The sequence below is a fragment of the Meleagris gallopavo genome, chromosome 1, assembly GCF_905368555.1.
Source record: "Meleagris gallopavo chromosome 1, MGAL_WU_HG_1.1, whole genome shotgun sequence".
NCBI classification, from domain to species: Eukaryota; Metazoa; Chordata; class Aves; order Galliformes; family Phasianidae; genus Meleagris; species Meleagris gallopavo.
Window position 1 is genome coordinate 154,282,325 of NC_139404.1, and position 27,585 is coordinate 154,309,909.

Consider the following 27,585-nt stretch of genomic DNA (forward strand, 5'->3'; position numbering starts at 1 on the left):
TAGGGGTTTGTACACAATTCCTGTCAGCACTGTATTATTCAACATTCCTTGCAGATCACTTTCGTTCTTCCATCACATCCAGGGATCAGAAACTCCTAGTTAACACAATGGGAAAGTTTAGAGCAGAAGGCTAAGTGCAATTTGCTTTGAAGACAGCGATCAGCCATCTTGAGAAATGATATAAAGATCTGAAAATGTAGATCATGATTTTGAGTCAGTGTTCATGGATGAAGGATAAAAGAATGTGAGATCTTCCAGATAAGGTTTGGAAGTTACTGATAAGGTAAATCTGTGCCAACAAGCATTGTAACATTAGTGACATTAACTTTACAAAGTGCTTTTGTTGGAAAAATCGTTTGCTGATTGTGTTGATGCTTATAACCGACAGAGGCAAACATTTTAATGATAATTTGAACACAGTCTTGTAAGCATATAGAAAGCAATTTGATAGAAACTTGTGTAACACCATTAAAAGTAACTTTTCTGGAAAGCTGTAATTAGTTTGACTAGTAAAATCAGTATTTTTAAGCAATTAAATGTTCATGCTTCTAATGCAACATGTCACTAGATGTCACTCTGGATTCCATTATTTTATATTCTATTTCCACTTTTTTTTCTGCCTTTCTATGTGTGTGTACTTTCCCCACAACAAACCTGAATAGACAATGTAAAATGTGCATGAATAACACAGAATTGCTGACTGAATGTCAATTTTCTAGTGTGTGACTTCTATTGATCATTCATTATTGACATGAAGGTCTCCAGTGCCTCTGCGTTCCTCTTTAAACTCTTTCTCAGCTAAAATTTCCAAATAACAGAATGAGAAGGCCTTGAAGAATGGGATGATTCAGGTCTCTCAGGATGTTTTACAGAGTACTTTGACCTCAGGAAGGCATCGGAAATACTTTTTATAAAGACTTGACGACTGCTTGGAATAAAAATTTAAACACTGGGAAAAAAAAAAAAAAAAAGAAGACCCTCCTACCTAAATCGAACAGCTTTCATTGACTTTTTTTGGTGTAACTGTAACTGACTGCTTTTGGCAAACATAAAGGCTTTTTGAAATAGTTTTTTAAATGTATGCATTTCTCTCCCTTGTAGCCAATAAAATATAAATAGCATTTTCATGGTGACGAATGACCTGCGGTACACTATTCTATGATCACGGTTCCAGGATTTTACTTCTTTTGGCTTTGTATACATTAATTAAGTATACACAATCAGGGCTGAGTGCAGAGGCAGCTAAATAAACAAATGACACTGTAGAAAGGTCTTTCTGCATACTAATCATATCCTACATCTGCAAGCAAAAGCTCTATAAATCGATTTGCTCTTTCACATCAAAAGACAAACAGTGAGGCAAGTCAGCAGTTCCTTTGTCAAAGTCACAGAGATTGCTGTTCTTCACAAATGCATTTCTACAGAGCTGGATTCAACCATTTGATGATTAGCATTATTGGCAACTCTTCAAAGAAGATTCATCAAGTAATTTGCAATTGGATTGGTTGCCATTTTTGTGATTTTACCCCATGAAATTGAACAAAAAATGATTGACATTTGAATTCCTACTTGGAGGACAAAGTGAACCAGCGTAAGAAAAAGAGGCAATCAGATTCCCAAGAGGTGAGGAAGCTTCTGTGATGTCTGGTAATTCCCACTTGGACTAGATCAGATATGTCTGAAAATGAAATAAATTTTCAGAACAGAGGCAGGCAGGAAAACACATATTCCTGCGAACATGTAGAGAAATAAATAGGCTCAAAGTACTCATTTTTTAATACATATTTAATATATTTTCAATGTGTAAATCTGTGTTGATATGCTCTCTAAACATTCCATCCACCCATATTAAAAAAAAAAAAAAAAAAAAAAAAAAAAGAGGAAGAAGAAGTCTGTGTATTCACAGATTTTGGGTAGAAGAACTGCAGTCTCTTCTATCAGTCACAGATATGTCTTGGAAAATGAAAGAATAAGACAATTTGTTTTTGCACTTAAGTAACATAATTGTGTGAGAAACTGCAAAATGATATGATCAAGTGCAAGAACCATGAGGTTCTTGATAGCCTTACCCGCACACAGATTTCCATCTTAATAAATTAAAACACAAAACAAACTAACAAGAATCTCTGTAAAGAGTTTGTATTTTGCTTTCTGTTATTTCTTCTATCAGAAACATATTTCAGATCCCTCTCTGCCTGGCAGAATTACAAAGATGTTTGGCTAGCTCCTTTGGGTGCGCTTCTCTCTAAAAGAGGGGAAAGATGGAACTTAATACAGAAAGGTACAGATAGGAAAGAGAAGTTTAAATGAGCTCATTTGCTGATAGCTCCATAGCTCTTTTCTTTAGATTATTTATGTTTGTTTTGTTTATGATGAAGCTCATATTTGCATACTCTCATTTGTAATGTTTTTTTTCCAAATTTTTGATCAAAAATGCCTGAAGATATTTTCAGACAGACTTGTAATTCATTTGTCTATTCATGCTACATACACTCAGGTAAATCTATTCCATACATAGTTATAAAAGCTGAAACTTGCAGAAAAACGATACTGGGATGAGCCTAAAAACCCATCTCTTGAACAAATGGCTTAGGAGTTGGTGCAAATTCAGGAGTTTTGTTTTTTTTGATCATGGGGCAATTTACTCGGCACCTGGCATGATGGCTGCAAATGGAAGCAGCCTGTCTCCATGGGGAAAGAGGGTTCTAGCCGAGGAACTAGTGGGACTTACTGACAGGTGTTTAAACTAGGTATGAAGGGGGAAGGGGACAAAATGAGGACCGCTGGGACTGAGGGGGCAGTTCGAGGCTCCAAACAGAACTTGATGGGTGGAGACAGTGGAGTTCAAAGGCTTGGAGATGGGTGGGGGGATGCTGCTTCTCTTAAGTGCCTGTATACTAATGCGCGTAGCATGGGGAATAAACAGGAAGAGCTGGAGTTCTGCGTGCGGTCGCGAGGTCATGATCTCACTGCGATCACGGAGACGTGGTGGGACAACTCGCATGACTGGAATGTTGTCATGGAGGGCTATGTGCTTTTTAGGAAAGATCGGCTGACTAGACAGGGTGGTGGAGTTGCTCTTTATGTGAGAGAGCAGCTAGAATGTATTGAACTTCACTTGGGGGAGAGTGATGTAGCAGTGGAGAGCTTATGGGTGAGAATCAAGGGGCAGGCTGGTAAGGGTGACACTGTTGTGGGTGTGTACTACAGGCCCCCTGATCAGGATGAGGAGGCTGATGAGGCCTTCCATAAGCAACTGGATGTAGCGTCACGTTCCCAGGCACTGGTGCTTATGGGGGACTTCAATTATCCAGATATTTGCTGGACGACCAACATGGCCAGGCACGCACGGTCTGGACGGTTCTTGCAGTGCGTTGAAGACAACTTTGTGATGCAGGTGCTGGAGGAACCGACGTGGGGAGGGGTGTTACTGGACCTTATTCTCACCAACAGGGATGGACTTGTTAAGGAAGTAACGGTTGGGGGAGCTTGGGTTGTAGTGATTGTGAGATGATGGAGTTCAAGATCCTGAGTGGAAGAAGCAAAGCAATAAGTAGGATTGCTACCCTGGACTTTAGGAGAGCCAACTTCGATCTCTTCCGGGACCTACTTGGAGCTATCCCATGGGCTCGGGTGTTAGAAGGTAAGGGGGCCTCTGAGAGCTGGTCAGCATTTAAACAGCTCTTCTTCCAAGCTCAGGATCGGTGCGTCCCTGTGAGCAAGAAATCGGGAAAAGGTGGCAGGAGACCTGTGTGGATGAGCAAGGAGCTCATGCGCAAGCTCAAAGGAAAGAAGAAGGTCCATGAAATATGGAAAAAGGGTCTGACCACTTGGGAAGAATACAGGAATGTATTCAGGGCCTGCAGGGAATGCAATGAGGAAAGCTAAAGCCTGCCTGGAATTGAATCTGGCTAAAGTGATAAAGGATAATAAAAAAGGCTTCTTCAAGTATGTTAATAGCAAAAGGAAAACTAGAGGGAATGTGGGCCCCTTACTAAGTGAGGGGGGGGTTCTGTTAACGGGGGATGCTGAGAAGGCAGAGATACTGAATGCCTTCTTTACTTCCGTCTTCAGTGAAAAGGCTCTCCCGCAGGTTTCCCACACCCTGGAGGTTAGTGAGAGGGTCTGGGGAATGGGAGACTTCCCTTTAGTCAGGAAAGAGGATGTGCGTTTGAGTGCCTAGGCAGTACTAAGGTCCACAAGTCCATGGGACCTGATGGGGTACACCCACGTGCGCTGAGGGAGCTGGCGGAGGTCATTGCCGAACCGCTCTCCATCATTTTTGAGAGGTCTTGGATAACAGGGGTGGTCCCTGAAGACTGGAGGATAGCCAATGTCACTCCGGTCTTCAAAAAGGGCAAGAAGGAAGATCTGGGTAATTATAGGCCTGTCAGCCTCACCTCTGTCCCTGGAAAGGTGATGGAACAGCTTGTGCTGGATACCATCTCCAGACAACTGGGAGAAAAGGAGGTTATCAGGAGTAGTCAGCATGGGTTCACCAAGGGGAGGTCGTGCTCAACCAACTTGGTGGCCTTCTATGATGCTGTCACATGCTGGGTGGATGGGGGAAGAGCGGTAGATGTAGTCTACCTTGATTTTAGAAAGGCATTTGATACTGTCTCCCACGACATCCTTATAACAAAGCTGAGGAAGTGTGGGATAGACGAATGGACAGTGAGGTGGGTTGAGAACTGGCTGACTGGCAGAGCGCAGAGGGTCGTCGTTGGTGGTGCAGAGTCTGGCTGGAGACCTGTAACCATTGGTGTCCCCCAGGGGTCTGTGCTGGGTCTTGTTCAACATCTTCATCAATGACCTTGATGAGAGGGTAGTGGCCACCCTCAGCAAGTTTGCTGATGATACAAAGTTGGGAGGATTGGCTGACATGCCTGAAGGCTGTGCTGCCATTCAGCAAGACGTGGACAGGCTGGAGAGCTGGGCAGTAAGAAACCGAATGAGGTTCAACAAAAGCAAGTGTAGGGTCTTACACCTAGGGAGGAATAATTGCATGCACCAATACAGGCTGGGGGATGAGCTGCTGGAGAGGAGCTCTGCAGAGAGGGACCTGGGCGTCCTGGTGGACGACAGGTTGGCCATGAGCCAGCAGTGTGCCCTCGTGGCCAAAAAGGCCAATGGCATTCTGGGGTGCATTAAGAAGAGCGCGTCCAGCAGGTCGAGGGAGGTGATCCTCCCCCTCTACTCTGCCCTGGTAAGGCCTCATCTGGAATACTGTGTCCAGTTCTGGGCTCCCCAGTACAAAAAAGACAGGGATCTCTTGGAAAGAGTCCAGCGGAGGGCCACAAAAATGGTGAAGGGCCTGGAGCATCTCCCCTATGAAGAAAGGCTGAGTGAACTGGGTCTGTTTGGCCTTGAGAAAAGACGACTGAGAGGGGACCTGATCCAGGTTTATAAATATCTGAGGTGTGGCGGCCATAGCGGTGAGGCCAGTCTCTTTTCAGTGGTATGTGGAGACAGGACGAGGGGAAACGGACATAAGCTGCAGCACAGGAAGTTTCGCACGAATGTGCGTAAGAACTTCTTCACGGTGAGGGTGACGGAGCACTGGAACAGGCTGCCCAGGGAGGTTGTGGAGTCTCCTTCTCTGGAGATATTCAAGCCTTGCCTGGACGCCTACCTGTGCGACCTGGTGTAGGGAACCTGCTTTGACAGGGGGGTTGGTCTCGATGATCTCTAGAGGTCCCTTCCAACCCCTACAATTCTGTAATTCTGTGATTCTGTGAAAACTTCTGTCTAATATTCAAGTTCTTAAATTCTGTATGGTAAATGCTCCTGGGAATTAGTACTTTTACATCAAGGTAGTGGCATAATATGAAATACAAAGTCTGCTCCAAAAGTCATGCCTCCTAGTTTATTATGTTGGCCTGCAACATCAGATGCAGATGTTGGTCGTATGGCAGTAGAGGCTGAACCTTCCCAACAACATTTGGTTACATTCTGTTGCCATGCGAGAGATGGCAGCAGAGTGGCAGTTGGATGAAATGCCATCTGACATGAAAACATATGAAGGAAATGTATATCATTGAATTCCTCCGTGCAGAAAAAATGGCACTACTGACATTCATCAATGCTTGCTCAACACTTAAGGAGATCAAACAGTGAATATGAAAACAGTGAGATGTTTCAGTAATGTTGCATTTCAGTAGTGGTACAGTACTGTAAAAGGCAGACCACATCCAGATTTTTACAAGCTTGGCATGCAGGTTCTTGTTCATCGCTGACAATAGTTCACAGCTAATGCTGGTAACTATGCTGAAAAAGAGTGGTTTGTAGCTGAGAATTTGCTCTGTTAAATAGTGATCTTGTGCTTTTTGTAGCTGGTATAATTTCCATGGAAATAATAGGAGGCGTTACTTTCAGGGAAATGCAGAATGATAAACTTCAATACAAGGTAGAAAAATGGGAGAATTGACTGGAAAGTTGTTAAAAGACAGCAAAGCAGTTTAATTTATTTTCCACGCTCATTTACTTTAATTTGGTGTGAATTTGGGATTTTTTTTTAATCAAGTACTTTTTCCTCTTTTTTTATTTTTATTTTTTATTTTTTTCTCAGAAAAAATATTTACCAAAGCCAAATCAGTTCCTTAATTGTGAATTTTAACTGAAGTCATAGAATTGCTCATGTTGGAAAAGACCTTAAAGATCATCAAGTCCAACCACAACCTAAACATACCACCCTAACTCTAACAACCCCCCACTAATTCACGTCCCTGAGCACCACATCCAAATGGTTTTTAATGATGGTAACTCAACCACCTCCCTGGGGAGCTTATTCCAGTGCTTAACAACCCTTTCTGCAGTGTTTCCTGATATCCAAACTAAACATACCCTGGCACAACTTGAGGCCATTTCCCCTTGTCCTGTCACTTGTCACCAGTGAGAAGAGACCAACCCCGCTCTCGCTGTAAGCACTTTCAGGTATTTGAAGAGAGCAATAAGGTCTCCCCTCAGCCTCCTTTCTCCCAGACTAAACAGCCCCAGTTTCTTCAGTCTCTCCTCATAGGGCATATTCTCCAAGCCCTTCACCAGCCTTACTGCCCTTATTTGGACCTGCTCCAGCACCTCAATGTCCTTTCTGTACTGAGGTGCCCAAAAGTGAATGCAGTACTCGAGCTGAGGCCTCACCAGTGCCGAGTTGCCGAGTACAGGGGTAGGATTACTTCCCTAGTCCTGCTCACCACACCATTCCTCATATAAGCCAGGATGCTGGCTCATATTAAGCCAACTGTCCATCAGTACAGCAAGGTTCCTTTCCATGAGGCAGCTTTCCAGCCACTCCTCCCCAGATCTGTCGTGCTGCCTGGAGTTGTGATCAAAATGCGGGACCCTACACTTGGTCCTATTAGAACTCATCCAGTTAACCTTGGACCATCGATCCAGAGATCTCCTTGGTCACTGAGGTTTGCTGCTTCAGAGCCCTCCCAACCAAAACCACAGCGACTGACCAAGAGGTACATAACGGTTTCCTTTACCAGGGAAACACTGAGATAACAGAGTTGCCCAGCAGCTCTGGAGAGAGCAGCTGACATGAGGTGGGTGTTGCCAGGGCAACGGTGACTGTACCCACTCCCTCACCAAAAGCCTCAGGGAGAGCCACCACGCGTTGCTGCGTGGAGAGGAGAGGAGGAGTCAGTGTGTGTGTATCACGTGGGCCATTCAAACATGGAGAAACCATAAGCCACCCGTTCACGTGACTGCACAGTGAGGAGGCTTGTTATCTCACTGTGCAGCGAGTGATAAGTGCGGGGGCACCTGTTAATGGGCTGGTAATGTGGCATGGGCAGAGCCAGAGCTGCCGGTACAGGGCAGAGCAGATCAGTCACACCTCATTATAGCTACCCTAATAGTGCTACCTCATTATAGCTACCTAATAGTGCGGTGGAAAGCTACTGCTTGGAAAAGTGTGGAGACCCAGACAGAGGTCCCACAGCGAGATGCCAGTGCACAGGTCTATGGCTACAGTGAGTGCCAGAGCCTGGCCGTTGCAGTGCAGGGTGTCAGAGACAGCACTTGTGTAAGATGCAACCAGCTGAATGATTTACTGAGCCCAGTGGTTGACCTGAAGGAGGAGGTGGAGAGGCTGAAAAGTATTAGGGAGTATGAGAGGGAGAGTGATTGGTGGTGCCAGTCCCTACTGGCCCTGAGATTATGGCAGCTGAGACTCCATATGAAGTCAGTCTCCGTCATCCAAAATTATTAGCCCACATATAGTCAGAAGATGAACTGTAAACCTTGTCACAATTGTAAGCAAATCATAGTTTTCTTTCCAAACACATTTGTTGGAGAATACAATACTGTCCAAGATGGCTCCTGACCTTCACATCTCCCACCAGTCCTTCTCTGTTTGTGAACAGCAGGTCTAGCAGGGCACCTCCACCGGTAGGGTCTCTTATCAGCTACATCAGGAGTTTATCTTCGATACACTCCAGAAACCTTCTAGACTGTTTTTCTGTGCTGCACTGTATTTCCAGCATATATCAGGGAAGATGAAGTCCCCCATGAAAACAAGGGCTGGTGATGGCAACTTCTGCCACCTCATCCATCTCTTCACCCTGGTTAGGCAACCTATAACGGACCCCACTAGGATATCCATCTTGTGCCTCCCCATGATCCTTACCCATAGAGATTCAATCTTATCATTCCCAGCCTCAAGTTCAACAACGTCAAAGCTCTCTCACAGACAGCCACACCATCACTCCCTCATCCTTGCCTGTTCCTTCTGAAGAGCTTATAGCCATCCATTGCAGTATTCCAGTCGTGGGAGAGATCCCACCACATTTCTGCAATGACAGCTAAAGTCATAGTCTGCCTGCCATATAGTGGCCTCCAGCTCCTCCTACTTATAGTCCATGCTGTGTGTTGGTGTAGATGCATTTCATCTCACCCCAGTCCTGTCATCATTCCCCTAGGCTCATCTCTAGCAGGCCTGGTTTTATCCCCTTCCCACTTCATATCTAGTTTAAAGCCTTCTCAGTGAGCACTGCCAGTTCCTAGGCTAGGATCTGTGTCTCCCTTTGAGACGGGTGAGACCCATCCACAGCCATCAGGTCAAGTACCAAGTAAACCACCTCATGGTAAAAAAAAACAAAATTTGCATTTACACCAGACTCTGAGCTATGCATTTATGAAATATGTTTTCCTGCTCCTCTCAGTATCCTTCCCTACCAAAGAAGGGATAGAGGGAAATAAAAACTGCACGACCGCTCCATCAGCTACCCACTCCAGTCTCCTGAAGTCCTTTTTGATAATCTTCAGGCTTTTCTCAGCAACTTCATCATTGCTGGCCTGAACTGTAAATAAAGGATAATAATCAGAGAGCGAATCAGACCAGGAAGGCTTTTCCTAGAAAACCCTGACCCGAGCCCCAGGGAGGCAGCACACTTCCCTGCAGATAGGGTCAGGCTGGCATACAGGACCCTCTGTTCCTCTCAGCCAGAAGTCGCCTATGATAACCACCCTTCTGTCCTTCTTGGCGGAGGTGGTCTTGAGGCATGGACTAGATTGCCTTACCCTGGACAACCTCAAGGGTGGGCCTCCCACCACATCCTCACTTATCTCTCCCTTGAGTTTCAGAACCTCAAACCTATTACATAGGGGAACCTGGGGAACCAAGGTAGGTTTGAATGGGGGCTGCCTGTGATGCTGATCTGGGACCTGCTTCCACTCCTTCCATAAATTGCGTCCCTCTGCTCGATGATGGCAAGGGAGGATGTCCAGCACCATTTCTGTGTATCCCCCCAGTGTCTTTTTATCAAGTTCAATCCAATCTATCTTCTGCTCACACTCTCTAGTACTCCTTAATCTCTCCACCTCCTCCATGAGCTTCATCACACTGAACAGATCATCCACCTGCTCACACCTAACACAGGTGGAATCCCTGCCACCTTTCACCAGCACTCATAGGCTCAGGCACTCTCTGCAGCCAGAGACATGAACTGCCACATTTTTAGGCAGGCACTCTATCTGAGTTGCCACATTCTTTCTTGTGAGATCTCTCTGCGTAGTGGAGACCATGGCAGGATTTGTCTGGGAGGCAGCCGATAGGTGAGTCGGTCTCTCGAGTGAACAGAGATGCTCTTCCTCCTTGCCCTCCCTGTTCAAACTGCTCACACAAAATTCAACAGCCCAGATTGTTTTGCTTCTGTGCTGCCAGTTGTTCTGCTTTCGTTGCCATAAATACTCCCATAAGGCATTTGCCACCATCCAGGAGTCAGTGTAGAAATAGAGCACTGTCTGCTTTTTAGCCTGCTGGGTGACTTTCACGTCTACAAATTGACTTGATTCAACTTTTCCTTCAGTAACTTCTGCAGCTCACCATGTGGGATTTGGTAGGGCAGCCTTCCACCTCCAATGATTTCCCACTATGCAACAGGACCCATCAGCAAATTGGACACATTTCATTTTCTGACATTTTATCATATAGTGGAGTCTCGTCTGTACATGTCACCTCCTCTTCTGGTGATATTGCGAAATCTTTACCTTCAGGCCAGTTCATAATCACTCCTAAGATTCCTAGACAGCAGGGATTCCCTATTCGGGCCAATTGTGTGATCAGCGCAACCCACTTACTCAGGTGCATGATACATGGAGGAGACTCTCTCTTTGAACACTCAGCCCAGAACAGGCAGTCTGGGTGCAAAAAGGAGTTGCGCTTTGGTACCAACCACTTCCAAAGCTGCCTGAACCCCTTCATACGCTCTTTTTCAGTTGAAATATACCAAGCCTTGGATTCTCTCTGACCTTGATTCCAAAACCCTAAGAGTTGATCTCGAGTTTCTCCAGGCTTCTGCCAGAGGCTCCAAGTGGGACCAGTCACTCTGGCTGCAGTGCAGAGCACATTTTTTACATCTTGTCCAGTCTGGACTGGTCCAAGAACTTTTGCATGAACTTTCTCCTGTTTAACTTGTTTAAAGGCTTTTTTGTTGCTCAGGGCCCCATGTGAAAATGTTCTCCTTCCAAGTGACTTTATTGAGAGGATTTGCAAACAGATTGTAATCCAGAATATGTATTCTCTAGAAAACCACCACACCTAAAAATGCTTGTGTTTCCTTTTTATTAGTTGTTGAAGTCATAGAAGTTATTTTATTGATCACATCCATGCGGATCTGACAATGTCCATATTGCCATTTTACTCCTTATAACTGGATCTCCTGTTTAGGTCCCTTGACTTTACTTCCTCTTGTTTCAAGGCAAATGGTAGTGTTGTGTTTCCACCCCTGGAGCAGTCGATTCCATGTGCACCAGACACCCCTTCAAGTAAAATCAAACTGTGGACTGCACTCTGCTGCCAGAGGAATTGAGAAAAATGCATTAGTGATGTCAAATGTGGCATACCACTTCGCTGCCTTGGACTCCAGATCATGTTGGAGTTCTAGCATGTCTGGTACAGTAGCATTTAGCAGTGGTGTGACTTCATTCAGGCCTCCATATTCCGCTATTAATCTTCACTCTCCATTGGATTTTGCACTGGCCATATGGGACTACTGAAGTGTGAGCGAGTCTTGCTGATTAACCTTTAGTTCTCCAGTTGATGAATCATCTGATGAATGGGAATTGAGGAGTCCTGATCAGTGTGATATTGCCACCATTGCATTGTTTGTCTACTCCTAGCAACCCCAAAACAGAAGGGTTCTTTGAGAGACCTGCCAAGGTAGACAGCTGTTTAATGGCCTACATCTCCAAGGCAGCTATACCAAAAGCCCACCAGTATCCTTTTGGGTTCTTGAAGTGCCCTCTCCCAAAGTAATCTATACCAAGGCGATGTATAAAAAATTACAGCAATATTTAGAGAAACTGGAGATCTCAGTATCATCATCTTTGTTTGAAGAAATTGGGTACAGAGTATTTCACAAAATGCTGATTTCCCTATGTATTTTAAATCTTTTATCTATTTTTGGTGGGTGCTATTCAAATACATGTCTTCAAAAAGAAATTCATCACCTCTGAGATCCAGGTTTTGTGTAATACTACAAAAGCTCTTACGGAATATCATCCTTGGTGTTCAGAAAGTTAGTTCTTTGAGTATTATATCCCCAAATTATACTAGCATTAGACAAAGATTGTTTTTATGAGCGGAAGTCAGGATATCACTCACATTAATTGGCTAGGTCATAAAGCTATGAATTGATGAAACTAACTACTATTCTAAGGGGAATACTATCGTAATGGATTTTAAGAAGACATCTGATTCTGGGGATTATATTAGCCAGAGCTACTATTCATTCAGTTGCTGCTCAGAGATTATTGCAGTGCTTTGTATTTTCCTAACTACAGTAGTGCTAACCATTTTCAATGCTGTCTTTGTAGTCTTTGCAAACTCCTGACAATGTTTGCCAATCAGATGTAAAGTATCAGGTCATATGAATTACAAATGACAAACAGCTAGAATTTCCTTTGCTGTTGTAGCAGCTCGCCTCTGAAAACCTGTCCTGTTTATCTGGAGCACCCAGAGAAAAAAGAATCTATGCAGTACCTTACTTAGCATGGAAATACATCACTTCAGATCCCTGGGACCAGACATGGAGCATTTACCTTTCCCACCCAGTGCAGGTGAAATATGAGAAAGTTTAAAACTAGACTCTCAAGGAGGGTGCTGTTGAGCTTCTAAGAAAATAGGATTAGCTGGGATAGAACAAGGAATCAAAGTTAGTAATTAAAAGTAGAAGGATTTTTTCTGTATGAAATAGTTATTAGATAAAATATGTAAATAGTCTAACAAGTGATTGAGGGCCTAATTATTGGTTTAGATCGATATCACCTATTTTAGACATCTTGAACACTTGCTATTGATGATCACCTAGCTTCAAATGAGGAAGACTGTTTCCATTTGGACAGATTTATACAGCAGCAAGGGCACTTCCTGATTAGATGGAAGAAAACAATCTTGTCTTCCTCATGCCAAATGACAGATTTCTGTCCCTCTGGGTAGACCCTCTCTCTCAAAAATGGAACAAGGAAAACAGTATAGCTTCTACAAGGAGAAAAAAGGCAATCTTCAGAACAGTGTATAGGCTAGTAAATAAAGCAAATTCTTATTTTCTGATGAATGGTATTCACCTTCTTAGTCTCTCTAGTTCACAACAGATCTTTATGTGCAAGGAAACTGAAACTGAAGTCTCACTGCCTGCCAAGTGACTACTGATTTCATACCAAAATGTCCTGATCATTTACTTCTCACTGCAGTACGCTATATTCTCATACTGCCATGGATATTGAGGGTGGGGGATACTTCAACCCCTCTATGTTCAAAACACTTGAGGACACACACGAATATAGAATTTTTGGAAGTGATGTATGGCCCTCTTAATTCAAATACAGCATTTGTTGATCAAGATTTTATTTCCTTGGGGAAAAAAAAATAAAATGAACATCTGGAAAATTTATTTCCTCTCCTTTGTTCCTTCATTCATTCTTTCATTCCTTCTCCTCTCTGTCTCTCTCCTTGCTAGAACTCTCCACTGGTGTTCAGTTTTACTTTAAATAGTCTTTTAATGTTGATGCACAGTCATTTATTTCTGCTTCATGAATGTTGCAGTGTTTACTAGTTAGGTGTGGTGTTAATTTGTTTTCTAATGAATAGATGTCTTCTTTCATGAAGAGCCATCATAACTGGCTGTTGACTATAATAGAGGTATGGTTGTTGTGAGTACCAGAATTATCCTTCTCAACTGTTGCTTGAACTGTGCCAGGAGCTCCAATTTTGATTAAATAATAAGAAAACTTGAGACTGCTAAAATAAGCAAGAAAGCTTAGAAAAATTCATGTTTCAGAATTGAGATCAATGCCTTAAGTTAACTCTGAACTGCAGACAGACTTTTATGTTCTTACAGTTGAGCATGTACAAAGAATGGCTGCAAACCATCAAGTGTTGAAACTTGGGGCATGCCCATGATTGATGAAGTGGGTGGCATGATGCCTCTTGAGCCACATGAGTAGAGTAGAGTGCTATGGTTTATGTGCTTATACATTTTTATGTACTGGAGTTGACTCTAACTCTTTAACTTTTAACATGCCAATTAAATGTATGGCTTAAACATCCTCAATACCTATCTTCAATTGCAACCCATTGATTTACTTTCTACTGATGAATGAAGCTATTTTTAAAAAATGCTGGAAAAATCAAAGTTTCAAAGTGAACAAAATTAACTTGGATCTGCTTATGGAGCTACAGTAATGGGCAAAATTAGTCTTTCCCTCTGACCCCTTACAAAATGTAGAATCTTCAGAAAATACTTTCTTCTGTAGCACTTCCAAAGCTATATATATAGCTATATATATATATAAAACGTGCACATTTGTTCAAAAAAGTTACTAAATTACAAGTCTGTAAATTTCCTATTGTTTTGTTAACTTAAAATGACCCAAGCTTTCATTACAACACCAAAGGAAATTATATGAAGATGCTTAATGTAAGAATACTTGATTTTCTAGGGCTTTTGTTTGTGCCTAATTATTCCAGTAGAGAGAATTTTCTTAGGTGGTCAGAAATTCAATTGGTAAGCCTAAGTAGAGATGCACTTCTCTGTCTTCCTCGAGTTCTCTCCTCAAATATTTTTGAATTTACCTGCTTCTGTAAAATAAATGTTGACACATATTACTTCATTAAGCATAAAATAATACTGGACTAAACCTGTATCAATACTTAGGACAGCAGTTCACAAAAATTATGAGTAAAATGATTAGTTCAGCTCAGAATAATATACTTGTCTGTGGCTAGCTTATCTAATATCTTTTGTTGATATTTTGATTTTTGTTGTTTAAACATTTTCTTCTAAGGGTTATAGTTGATTAAGGCAGGTTATCACAGCATATACTGTCAGGTTTTGAGACGAGGTATAACAACGTATTTGCGTTGCTTTTTTTTGATAGCAAAGATATTATTTGTTATATGTTATTTGTTAAATGCATAATATTAGTATTTCATTTCTGTAAGTAGGCAGGAAATTATGGGTAGATCTGTACTGAAAATTTAAACTGGTAAATGTTCCATTATACATTATTTGTGAATGTAATTTTCAGTGCAGTATAACATTATTGGTAAGAGTTATCCTATTTTAGAATATGGATATCTTTTATGAACTGCATTTTGTCAATCGAGTAGAATTTGTTAACTGCTTGGCTTCTTCTTTTCAACTATGGTAACTTTGATTAATTAGAGATTTGTCAATGATTCTATCCCACAGTAGAAATAGTATTTTCACTTACATTTTTGGAGTATCAACTTACATTAAGAATTTCAGTTAATTCTTTTCTTCAGGTAAATGAAAATTACATTGAAATAATGAAGACAAGAAGAGCATGTTGTACATCAAATTTATATTTTCACTTATAGGATTTGCTCCATATCTATCTTTAAATTTTGGTGGCTTTTAAATTTATATATAGCATTTGACATCCCAGATAAGATGAGCAGTTCATTTGGTGGAACAGTCTGTCTCCAACAGGCTATTTTTTTTTTTCTACAAGTGGTCTTTTTAAGCTCAAAGAAAGCTATACAGAAGTCACCATTTCTAAGAGTTAAATTTTAACAGCAGAAATATTACCCTTTGCCCTCCAAATAAATCTAAGAATTTTCTGAAGAAGGTGGTTTTTCAAATTTCCTGTGTAATGGAGACTGAGAAATACATGCTGTATAATGAAAACTAGTAGAAGGCTCATCCATCTCTTCATAGAAGATGCAGTGGTCAGGAGATGTCATTACAGTGCCAGACAGCGTATTGTTTCTTTAAGTTAGATGTATAAAATTGTCTATCTTCTTAAGCCATTTTATCTTTTCTGTCTCTTTACCCTTGTGTGTTGTATTCATCTATCATCACTTTCTTCAATCCCTGAGACTTCAGGATTTTTCTTTTTGCTCACAAAATGTCTTCATCATTTCTGTGTTAGTCTTTAATATCTAACAATTGTTTTCCTACCCTCCTTCAGTCATTATAATGAACAGAAACATACTTTAGCTGCACATAGATCAAATATATTAGAGTCTTGTTTTGAAAGTATTTTCAAAGCCACTGCAGAAAGGCAACTAAGTGTTAAAATAGAAATTTCTTAACCTTCACAGAGCTTACTTTCACACACCGTTCACTTCACTCACTAACAAAATCATACCCTTGTTGCATATTTTCTTTTTATTGTCTTTAAGGGGGAAAGAATCCATCACCATAAATCTTAAATATCTCCAAAAATACAAGTAGAAATACATAAATATATGTAACAGATGCACAATTGCCTCCTGGGATGCATGTATTATGCATACAGAACTATCATAACATCCCTCAAACAATCACATTTTTTCTTCTGCTCCCTGTCTCTACACCCATCTCATTTTGGCAATGTACTTGGTTGTAATATGGACACTAAAATGTAACTAGCTCTATAAAAACATATTTACCAATTTTTGGAAAGTACTTACATATATAAATATAGAATCAAATGTATCCACCCAGATAAGAAAGAATAGTAACCATATAAAAGCAATTTCCTTTACCCTTTGGCCAATTCAGTGAAAACAGAACTATGATTTTTGAGAAAGAGTGGTCTTCTGGACAAATGAATGATCTAATTCATGTGGTACAATTTCACAGATTTTTAAAATTTTATAACTTCCCTTTTAGATATAAGAAAAAGAAATGAAATCTTACTTTTATTGTGATAAATCTCTCTAAGTTCTTTCCAAGTAGGTAGATAAAGTCTAGTGATATTACTGCTATACTGAAATGACTCACTGGCTCTGAATTTTAATATATTGGGAATGTCTTTGAGAAAATTTCAGTTTTGAGTTAACAGAAATGACCTCAAAGTTAATGTTTTACTTTAAAAATCAAAACAAAATGCATTGATATATTAATCTTGCCTATCACCTAATGAATGGAACAAGTCGCTCTGAGTTTTGGCAAGCTCTCAGATAGATGTTCAAATATTTTAATGTCTTATGGGTTAAATGCTTATATAAAGTTTACTGCATTAGATAGGACACTGCACATCACTAAGTGCCTAGTAGAGGAGCAATAATAATAATAATAATGGGCAATATGATAAGGTTTGGGCAATATGGTTAGGTTGCAGTTGGACTTGATGATCTTTAAGGTCTTTTCCAACCTGAGCAATTCTATGATTCTATGATAACAACAATTATTCAATAATTTCAGGAGGAAAATACACTACTTCTTATATGATGTTTTATTTCATTTCATTGTATGGACTAAAGGGGACATTGTACAGCCTAAACATAACTGTGTTGGCAGATTAATAATGTGTGTCATGAGAGACACAGATCTATTCCTCAGTATTTTTATTTTTAATTGTAATTGATTTCTAAAGATATATATGAGTTAAAAGATTTTGAGCTTTGTTAATTAGTATAGACATAATGCAGCCTTCCATATAAGCAGTAATAAAAAAGTGTTCACAAATACTTATGGTGAAATTATAACAACTTAGCAAATCATTTCTAAATAATGTTTCATTTTTTTGTATTAATATTGCATATATAATAATGTGTATGGAATTCAGATTAACTATGTTTAACATTGCAACTCTTCTGCCATACCTTTCTTCCTAAGTATGTGATATGAACCATGTCATTACAATCTTAAAGCTGTAACAAGAATGAGTTATGTTTGTACTATTTCCCATTCTCATTATATTCTTTGTCACAAAATGAATTAATGTTGTGCCATTCTCTGTTCTCATTACAATCTTTTCCTTATGAATGGGACATCAGAATTTTAATGTCTTTTGTAATCTTTGAGTTATAGGAGTGTGTTACACTACTGTGACCTTGTTAATATTTTGCATGGTGATAGGGTGGCCGCACACTGCTGTGTGTAAGCAAGCAGGTGAGGTTACATAGAACAGCCAATCAAGTGGCTTTGACAGTGGCTGAACAAAATTGTTCAGCTAACCTGTAGCCCAGGGACCTGCATGCATTCCTGCTTCTCTTGAAGACAGCTGACCTCAACAAAAAGTGTTAGTTCCCTTCCCAAATACGAATCAAATGTCAATATTTCAGCTTCTGCAAATTGGGAAGTGCTCACAAGAGTAAAAATGTGCAGGTGTATACACTTTTTCCAAGTCCTTTTGTTCTCCTTTACCTTCATGGTTTCCACAGCTTAAAAAACTCTCAAGTGCATTGCTCCATAATCAAAAGACATTGAGGCTTCTAACTCTTTTATTCTTAGATTCACAGAAGTAGGAAGTTAAGTTTTTACCTCTTTGCTGGATCTGATGCAGAGAGTATGTGACTGACAGTTAGAAAGTTTAGAAAGCTTAATAAATGTGTGTACATATTATGCCTGCTTTCCATAGCTTAAACTTGGATATACAGTTAAGTTACCAAACATTTTCAGTTGTGTTTCAACATCTTTCTGTCTTTTTGGAGGATCTCATTTGATAGAGGTTTGTTTGATTGTTATTGTTTTAATTAAAAAATATATATTTAAATCATAACATAGTCTGCTATGTCAGAACATTTTGCAAAGTGCAGGAAAACAAACAAACAAAAAAACCCAACAGTATAAATTATAAAGAAGCTTCATGTTTATTAGGTATGCTTTTCATGTTAGCTGATTCTTGAAAGCATTTTCCAGTTTACCCAAGCTAAATTATATATATGACAATGAATAAATGTAGATTTTCTTTTTTTTTTTTCATCCTATCTTGTAGTAAAGACATATTCATAGCACTGAGGAGATGTTATTAAATCTTGTTTTGTGAGAAAAATTCTAATTCAGTTAGGAAAATGTTAATAATCGTATGTTGAAGATATTGACAAGTAAATTGGCATATGTCAGTCACTGCTGAGTTGGAATACCACCAACTTATTCTGTTACAGAATGTATAATTTTCCATTTAACAGAAAAGTAACTATAAACAACAAATAATGTTTCACTTATGTGCTGCTGAAACCCATAACTACTAGATCACAACCCATTCATTCTGAGATATGAAAGTAGATTGGATTGTTTATGAAACTATCATTAAGAATTGTGCAAAATCCCTTTGACCTTGTAGAGAGTATGCAGATGAGAGCAGTTATTGGAGCTTAAGAATTTAGCTGTGAGTGACAGCAAAGAATATGGTACATATAATTCCTCACTGTTTGTACATTATAACTTTCAGTTCTGGAGTGGTAGTGGAGTGGTATAAGAAGCCCTGATCAGCAACGCTCTTGCTCTCTGCTTTTTTTTTTTTTTTTCTCCTTGCTGTTGATTTGTTTTTCTTGTTTTGTTTTGTTTTGTTTTGTTTTCTCTCTGGAACTCATCACAGTTTTTCTCAGCATCTCAGAAATGTTAAATTAATGTATCTTTATAGGATTCCCAGTAAGGCAAAGAAATTTGTTACAGTTGAAACACTAAACATAGATAAAATTATTAGGCTGACTTGCCCTGGTAGAGATATCATATAACTTAGTCTGTTTAAACATAGCCAGATGAGGGAAGAAAAAGTCAGGGAATGGAACCTAACCATTAATCAGTTAGGAACATGAGAAGTAGAGAGCTATTTTTATTATTGTTAAAAGAATTTAAGGGAGGCCACTTCTTTCTCAAAATTCAGAATGTGAGGCAGAAAATACACATGAGAGATTCTTTACTGGGGGGAAAAAAAAACAACAAACAACACTAAGAGTAGATCCAGGTGTAGATGAGGAACATTCTCATCAAGATTACATCCTCATCAAGAATAAGCTACATATGGATAAGAAGTTCCCTTCCATATGTAACTTATTGCATTGCTATGTTATCCCAGGAAAGTGGATCCAGGAAACCCAAATCTACCACATACATTTGGCTTTTCTGCAAGGAAATGGAAGGAATTGTACTCTGATACACGATCACAGAACAACATTACAGTTTTATGAATATACATTTTGACAGCTCATTGGTTGCTAAATGAATATCCTAAAATGTACCTAAATATTTTTCTTTTGTTTTTCCTTTGTATGGGTCTTTTTGCATATTCCGTGTGTACTCTCCAGTCCTTTGTATTTAAGTTTGTGTTCCTGTCAGCAATTAATTATAGAAAACTTAATTGTAACTTAACTATACTTAAAGTTTATAATACTCTTAATCTTTGGAGATTTTACTTCATTTGAAATGGGTAATAAGTTGGTCTAAATGAAGTTCATGTAACTCTGTCCTAAAACACTGGTCCTTAGAACATGTGAGGATGAAAGATCATGCATTTTGAAATTTGAAAAAGGCCTTTTGCAAGTTAAGACCATAATTCTGAGATGCTTTGCTATTTTGTTAAATGCATTAAAGCAGATGATTTATAATTGGTAGTTTTCAGCAGTCATAATTTGACTTTAATTTCCATACTTTGTGGTGGCCAGACCTAAGACTATTTGCTTTAAAGGAGAAATTCATTTTCTTCTGGTGCTACATCTTTTCTTATAAATAAACTTTTTTCTTAATACTAGAATCAGTTCAACTGATGATTGTACTAACGTTGCTAAGATATGTGGTTCAATAGCACGTATCTTATTTCAAAATATATGTAAAGCTGTGGCTAAAACTGAAGTAGAGCACTGAACTGCCAAAGCACAGTCTCCTTCTGCACTCTAAAGCCTGTCCTTTTTCATAAGGATTTTTATTTACATGATGGATGGCATTTTCTCTCCTACATCTTTTTCATCTGATAACCTCTGGCTTTTCAGAACTGGTGTGGAAAAACCATCATATAAGATAGGAGGATGAAGCACAAATGCGTGTATATACAGGAATTTGTTGTCAACTATCTGAAATCTGGGCTGATTGAAGGAAAAAGACCTAAACCAGGGAACAGGGTATGACTTCAGAAAAAACTGTTGTTTTCTATAGATCCTTTCTCTTTCATAAAATCAAGAAATGAAAATTCTCATTTATCTGAAGGGTTTATGCTTATATATCATTACTTCAAGTCACTACCACAAATCATAGAACAGCACAGTTTGGAAGGGATGTCACAAGATCAGGTCCAACCTCTCATGGGAAAAGAAAGCCTGGATGATATCATTATAGAATAATGGAATAATTGAATCATAGAATGGCTTGAGTTGGAAGGAATCATCTACTTCCAACCTCCACTCGCTAGATCAGGCTGCCCAGGGCCTCATCCAACCTGGCATTGACCACCTCCAGGGAAGGGACAGTTTGTTCCAGTGCCTCTCTCTCTGAGTAAAGAATTTCTTCCTAATATTTTATCTAAATATCTCCTCTTTTAGTTCAGTATCATTTCCCCTTGTCCCATCATTATCAGACCATGTAAAAAAGTTCCATCCTACTTTAAGTAAAAAGTCACTTACCTATCTTTATCTAAGACATTATCTAACACTGTACAATTACATCTTGAAAACCTCCAGCAACAGGGATTCTATTGTAGCCCTAGAGAACTAGTACCAGAAATTGATTTAGCTTTTGTGGAAAATGTTTTCTTAATGAAAAACAAAATGTTAGCAATAATTCAACATCACCTTTCTTTACAAAGGTAATTTAACCAATATTCTGTGAAAGAGAAAATTCTCTCAAAAGTAATCGCCAAATGCAACTATCTGTAGTTAAAAGTATGCTAACACTGCATTTCTCAGCATTCTAGCGTATTAAGTAAAACAACGAGTCTTATTCAGTTGAAATTGTGAGGGGAATTTAGATAAGCAGAAGGTAATTATCCAGGTTAAAATTTGGCCATAACACAGGAGCTGACACCTTCTATCTAGAGGTATGTAATCATGTTGCGTGATTTTCTGCAAGAAAAACTATGTAAAGCAGTGCTAATTTTCAATGCTCTTATGAACAATGTTTTGCAATATATGTTATTTTCAAGACTCCTAGAAGACTTTCTGTAATTGCTTTTAAGATATTTCTCCAGTGCAGAGATTTTATTATTACTATTATTTTTGGTTTTGAGAACATTTTCTGAAAAGCACAGACAGCCTCTTCAGCAAAAGAGCCAGCATTGTCAACCATTGATACAAAACCCTGAATCTGCTTTGACATCCCAGAATAAGCTTCTGGCAATATTATGTCTTTCTTTTAGATGTTTGGATAAATCACACAGCTCAGAATCTGCATCATATATTATGCCTAAGTTATAAACAAATGCTGCTGAGGTAAGGATATTTCTCAGTCCAATGTACTTTACTCACTGTTTTGAATCCCCAGACATCACTTGGCTGCATCAGTGAAATGTTTGCTCAAGGCTTGACTGTGTGTTCCAACAGGCTTACAGAGATCTTTCATGAGATCCAACCAAGCAGATGTCTGTATTACAGATGTCTGTATTATAATATTATTCTCTTCTTAAACACCTGCACTTCTCTACCCATAGACAGTAAAACAGTAATGGTTACGGTCATTACAGGTGTGGGCTGTCCTCATGTAACACCTTCAGTAAATAGTGCAGATTCCTCACTTAATGTGACTCATGGTTGCTGGCAACTGACCTGGACTAAAACAGAAGATTCACTTAGGTGTATTGCTACTGTTGAAATATTCACCAGCTCTGCAGCAGGCTTACTACTCTAATGGCTGTCTGTTCAACCTTTTCATTTGTTCATTTGGATCTCTGCACTGTACCTCTTTATTTTGGGTTCTACAACACCCAAAGCTTCAGTGTCTGCACCTAGGCAAAAGCAGAGGTTTGCTGGAGATGGTGATATGAGAGTACCACAAGAAAAACATTGTGTAGGACGATTCCCAAGCTACACAATAGGCAATAAGGAAAGATGCATAAGATTTTGTCGTTTTCCTATTTTAAGGTTCTTTTTCATAGTATTGAAAAATGCGTGTTTGTGAACTAAATCCTGAGCAAAAGAATAGCTTCCCCACTCAGACATCTAAATTCTTTTTTGTACTGTGGTATTTATTTCCTCCCGTTTTAAAAGTTGGATTCTGAGGAGAGCATCTCTGGAAGATGATTCATTTTGTCTTTCATGCATGGCATGAAATGAATGAATTGCATTTTGGATGTGTGCAGTTTCTTTCGTATTCACTATAAAACAATACTAAGATTCATTTAGTCATGTGGGCTAAAAGGCTAAAGACCCACTAAAAATTAACTATGGATAATTGAAATGCTATTTTGTTGTGTTATCCATGAATATATAATACCCTGAGCATCAAAACAAGTGTTTGGGATGTAAAGGATCAGTGTCATTAGACGTACTTTAGATGCTGGAACTAACATCTCCCACTCAAATGAAGTCCACCACCAGTGTCTACTTCAAATCCATTGTAGCTGCAATGTAAAAGCTATCAAACAATAAATTGCCTAGGAACAGGGATACTGCCTAAAAACATTATTTATCCAAGTCTACATCATATCACAACCACAAATGATTCAAAACACACAAACTGCAATTTCTCCCTAACAAAAGAAAGAAAAGAAAGAATAACATTGCTTATGTTAATTTCTATTTCATACTTTGGTTCACTTGATATGTTATTTGTGACTTCTTTGGGATTTAATATATCCCTTTGATTGCCATGTACCTTGCTTCTAGGAGAAAGGCAATGTAGGCTAGAAGTCAGAAAAAGAATTGCATAGGTGAATTAATGAATGCTCTTATTCATATGCAAGGTAGAATCACAGACGTGTAACAGTTTGTACAACAATAGAGAAGGGAGAGGTTAGTACTGATGACTATACAAGGTAGACAATTAAAATTATGGATGTGGAATGAACTTTCTTGTACTTAGGATTCAGTTTAAGTGAATATTAAAGGAATTGTTACAAGTTAAAGTTTTCTAAGAATATTTTTTGTTTGCTATGGTTTGGTTTGGTTGAAAGAAGAAAGTGGGGGTGGTAGTTCTAAAATCAGGTCTTTCTTTTGTGGGGGTTCTTGCTGCACCCAGTGAAAGGCTCTTCTGCAAGAAAATATGGTAGAAGATGGAATTACGCTGAAAGAAGTAAAATATCAGTGAACTGATGTATTCATATTTTCTGTAAGAAACATACAATTTAATTACATTTATAAATTCTGAGCTGGTGGGCACAGCGGGAACAGTCTGGAATAATTCTTATATATGTCCCTTCAAGTGGGGAGGTGAAAAGAGGAGATGCTGGACGATAACATTGTATGGCAAAACACAGTACCAATTGTCACTGTTTCAGGAAGACTGCTGCAGCAACACTTTTTGCATAAAGTTATTAGCAAGCAATAAATACATAGAAAGATATAATGATAATGAGCTTCTGCTGTAGATCTCAACACAAGATACAAAAGAACTTAAATTCACTGGGCTAGTATCACGGAGTTAACAAGATCAATTTACGCCCGTGACAGGGGGCGGTAGGCCCCTGCCCTCCCCTCCCCAGCCCACAAAATGGGAAGGAAGGGAGGAAAACAAAAACAGCAGCAACAATCTATTGAGGAAAACTTATTTTACTAACTATGATATCGAAATGCAAGATAACACAATATAATACAATCTGATTGAAATTGAGACTAATAAATCAAATAAAATAGGAGAGAGAGAGTTCCCGAGACCGATTCAAACCTGAAAAGCTTGGAACGGCCAGGAAAGCACCCTCCAGCACCCACTGCCAGGCAGTAAGAGACCGCCCCACCCGGAAGGGCCAAATTCCATGACTTCTGTAATGTATAGGGATAGGTGCCTGGAATTGGAGCATTAACACTTTAACTCCCAGTACACTACATGATGTTTTGATGCAGAATACTGAGAACCAAAACCAAAAAACATAAAACCATGACATTCCACCCCTTATTCTACATCACTATATCATGCTTAATTTATATATGTATGTATGAATAAACGAAAGTTGATTAAAATGCATTGCACACACATGTCTATATACATATACATAGAATTACCGACTGCACTCCCCCAGCATCAAGTTTCCTTGTGGTACACATTGAACATCCCCGTTTTTTTGCATTACCACCAAGTGGACCCAGGTCCCTGGGCAAAAACAGTACCACGGAGAGGGTTGCCCTTTCCAGAAGCTAGAAGAACCCAAACTGCCTTTCCCAACATGTTCTTTTACATGTACATGTACATACCGTCTACGGTATATAGGGAGCCGGATTGGGTAGGACCGTCACGATTGATAGATCCTCTGGTATTGACTAACCAGGTGGCTTCTGCCAAATGCTTCTCCCAGTGCTTAAATGTACCGCCTCCCATTGCTTTCAGCATAGTTTTTAACAACCCATTGTATCGTTCAATTTTACCAGAGGCTGGTGCATGGTAGGGAATATGGTAAATCCACTCAATGCCATGATCTATGGCCCAAGTATTTACAAGAGAATTTTTAAAATGACTCCCATTATCTGACTCAATTCTTTCTGGGGTGCCATGTCGCCATAGGACTTGTTTCTCAAGACCTAATATGATTTTTCGGGCGGTAGCATGGGGTACTGCATATGTTTCAAGCCACCCAGTGGTTGCCTCCACCATAGTAAGCACATAACATTTACCACTGCGAGATTGTGGCAAGGTGATATAATCAACCTGCCATGCCTCCCCATATTTGTACTTTTGCCATCGGCCTTCCCCCCAGTGTGGTTTCATCCTTTTTGCTTGTTTGATTATGGCACGTTTCACAGTCATGAATAACCTGTGCAATAGTGTCCATAGTTAAGTCTACCCCTCGGTCTCTAGCCCATTTATATGTTGCATCTCTCCCTTGATGGCCCGAGGTCTCATGGGCCCAACGAGCTAGAAATAACTCACCCTTGTTCTGCCAGTCCAGGTCTATTTGATCCACCTCAATTTTGGCAGCGCGGTCTACCTGATGGTTATTTTGCTGTTCTTCAGTAGCCCGACTCTTGGGCACATGAGCATCTACATGGCGCACCTTTATAACCATATTCTTTATTCGGGCAGCAATATCTTTCCACAGCTGAGCAGCCCAAATAGCTTTACCCTTTCTTTGCCAGTTATTTTGCTCCCACTGCTGTAACCACCCCCATAGAGCATTTGCCACCATCCATGAGTCAGTGTAAAGATAAAGTATTGGCCACCTCTCCCGTTCAGCAACATCCAAGGCCAGTTGGACAGCCTTTACCTCTGCAAATTGGCTTGATTCTCCTTTTCCTTCAGTGGCCTCTGCAACTTGTCTTGTGGGGCTCCACACAGCAGCTTTCTATCTGTGATGCTTTCCCACAATACAACATGATCCATCTGTGAACAGGGCATATTTCTTTTCATTTTCTGGTAGTTCATTGTATGGTGGGGCCTCTTTTGCACATGATACTTCTTCTCCTGGTGATGTTCCAAACTTTTTACCTTCAGGCCAGTCCATGATCACCTCTAGGATTCCTGGACGGCTGAGATTCCCCATCCATGCTCGTTGTGTAATCAACGCAATCCACTTACTCCAAGTGGCATCAGTTGCATGATGGGTGGAAGGAACTTTTCCCTTGAACATCCAGTTCAGCACTGGCAGTCGAGGTGCCAGAAGGAGCTGTGTTTCAGTACCAATTACTTCAGAAGCAGCCCGAACCCCCTCATACGCAGCTAAGATCTCCTTCTCAGTTGGAGTGTAGCCCTCTTCTGACCCCCTGTAGGCTCTACTCGAGAATCCCAGGGGTCGGCCTCGGGTCTCTCCTGAGGCTCTTTGCCACAAACTCCAAGTGGGGCCTTTCTCTCCAGCAGCAGTGTAGAGGATGTTCTTTATACCCTGTCCCATTTGTACTGGCCCTAGGGCCACGGCACGGGCTATTTCCTGTTTAATCTGTTCAAAAGCCTGCTGCTGCTCCGAGCCCCATGTAAACTCATTCCTCATTCGCGTCACATGATAAAGGGGAGCTTACAATGAAGCTATAGTTTGGAACATGCATTCTCCAAAAGCCCACTGCGCCCAGAAAAGATTGTGCCTCTCTCTTGCTATTGGGTGGAGACATGGCAGTGATTTTGTCAATCACATCTGTTGGGATGTGACGACGGCCATCTTGCCACTTTATACCTAGGAACTGAATCTCCTGAGCAGGTCCTTTCACTTTGCTCCGCTTAATAGCAAAACCAGCACACAGAAGAATTTGGATTATTCGCTCTCCTTTCGTGAAGACTTCTGCTCTATCGCCCCACACAACGATATCCTCAATGTACTGCAGGTGCTCAGGAGCACTGCCTTGTTCCAATACAGTTTGGATCAACCCATGGCAAATGGTTGGGCTGTGTTTCCACCCCTGAGGCAAATGGTTCCAAGTATACTGAACACCCCTCCATGCGAAAGCAAACTGTGGCCTACATTCTTCGGCCAAAGGAATGGAAAAGAAGTCATTAGCAATGTCAGTGGTGGCATACCATTTGGCTGCCTTTGACTCTAGTTCATATTGGAGCTCTAACATGTCCGGCACAGCAGCACTCAGTGGGGGTGTGACTTTATTCAGGCCACAGTAGTCCACTGTCAGTCTCCATTCTCCACTGGCTTTACGCACCCGCCATATGGGGCTGTTAAAGGGTGAGTGAGTTTTGCTGATCACCCCCTGATCCTCTAGTTGATGAATCAACTTATGAATGGGGAGCAAGGAATCCCTGTTGGTGCGTACTGCCATCTGCCACGTTTTTGTGGCAATCGGTACCGTTGCTCTTTTACTTGCAGCAACCCCACAACAGACGGATCTTCTGA

The 27,585-nt window shown here is 40.2% G+C and overlaps 1 long non-coding RNA gene across 4 annotated transcripts in view; it reads right to left on the minus strand.

Moving 5' to 3' along the window:
- The window catches only part of LOC104917474 (uncharacterized), a 46,739-nt gene extending 21,946 nt beyond the window's left edge, over positions 1-24,793 (minus strand). The window contains exon 1 of one of the 4 annotated variants that reach the window (XR_014880947.1): positions 24,489-24,793. This is a non-coding gene — a long non-coding RNA (uncharacterized LOC104917474). The remainder of the gene's footprint in view (positions 1-24,488) is intronic. The other 3 variants (XR_014880949.1, XR_014880946.1, XR_014880948.1) reach the window with 3 other exon arrangements.
- Between the last annotated feature and the right edge of the window lie 2,792 nt (positions 24,794-27,585).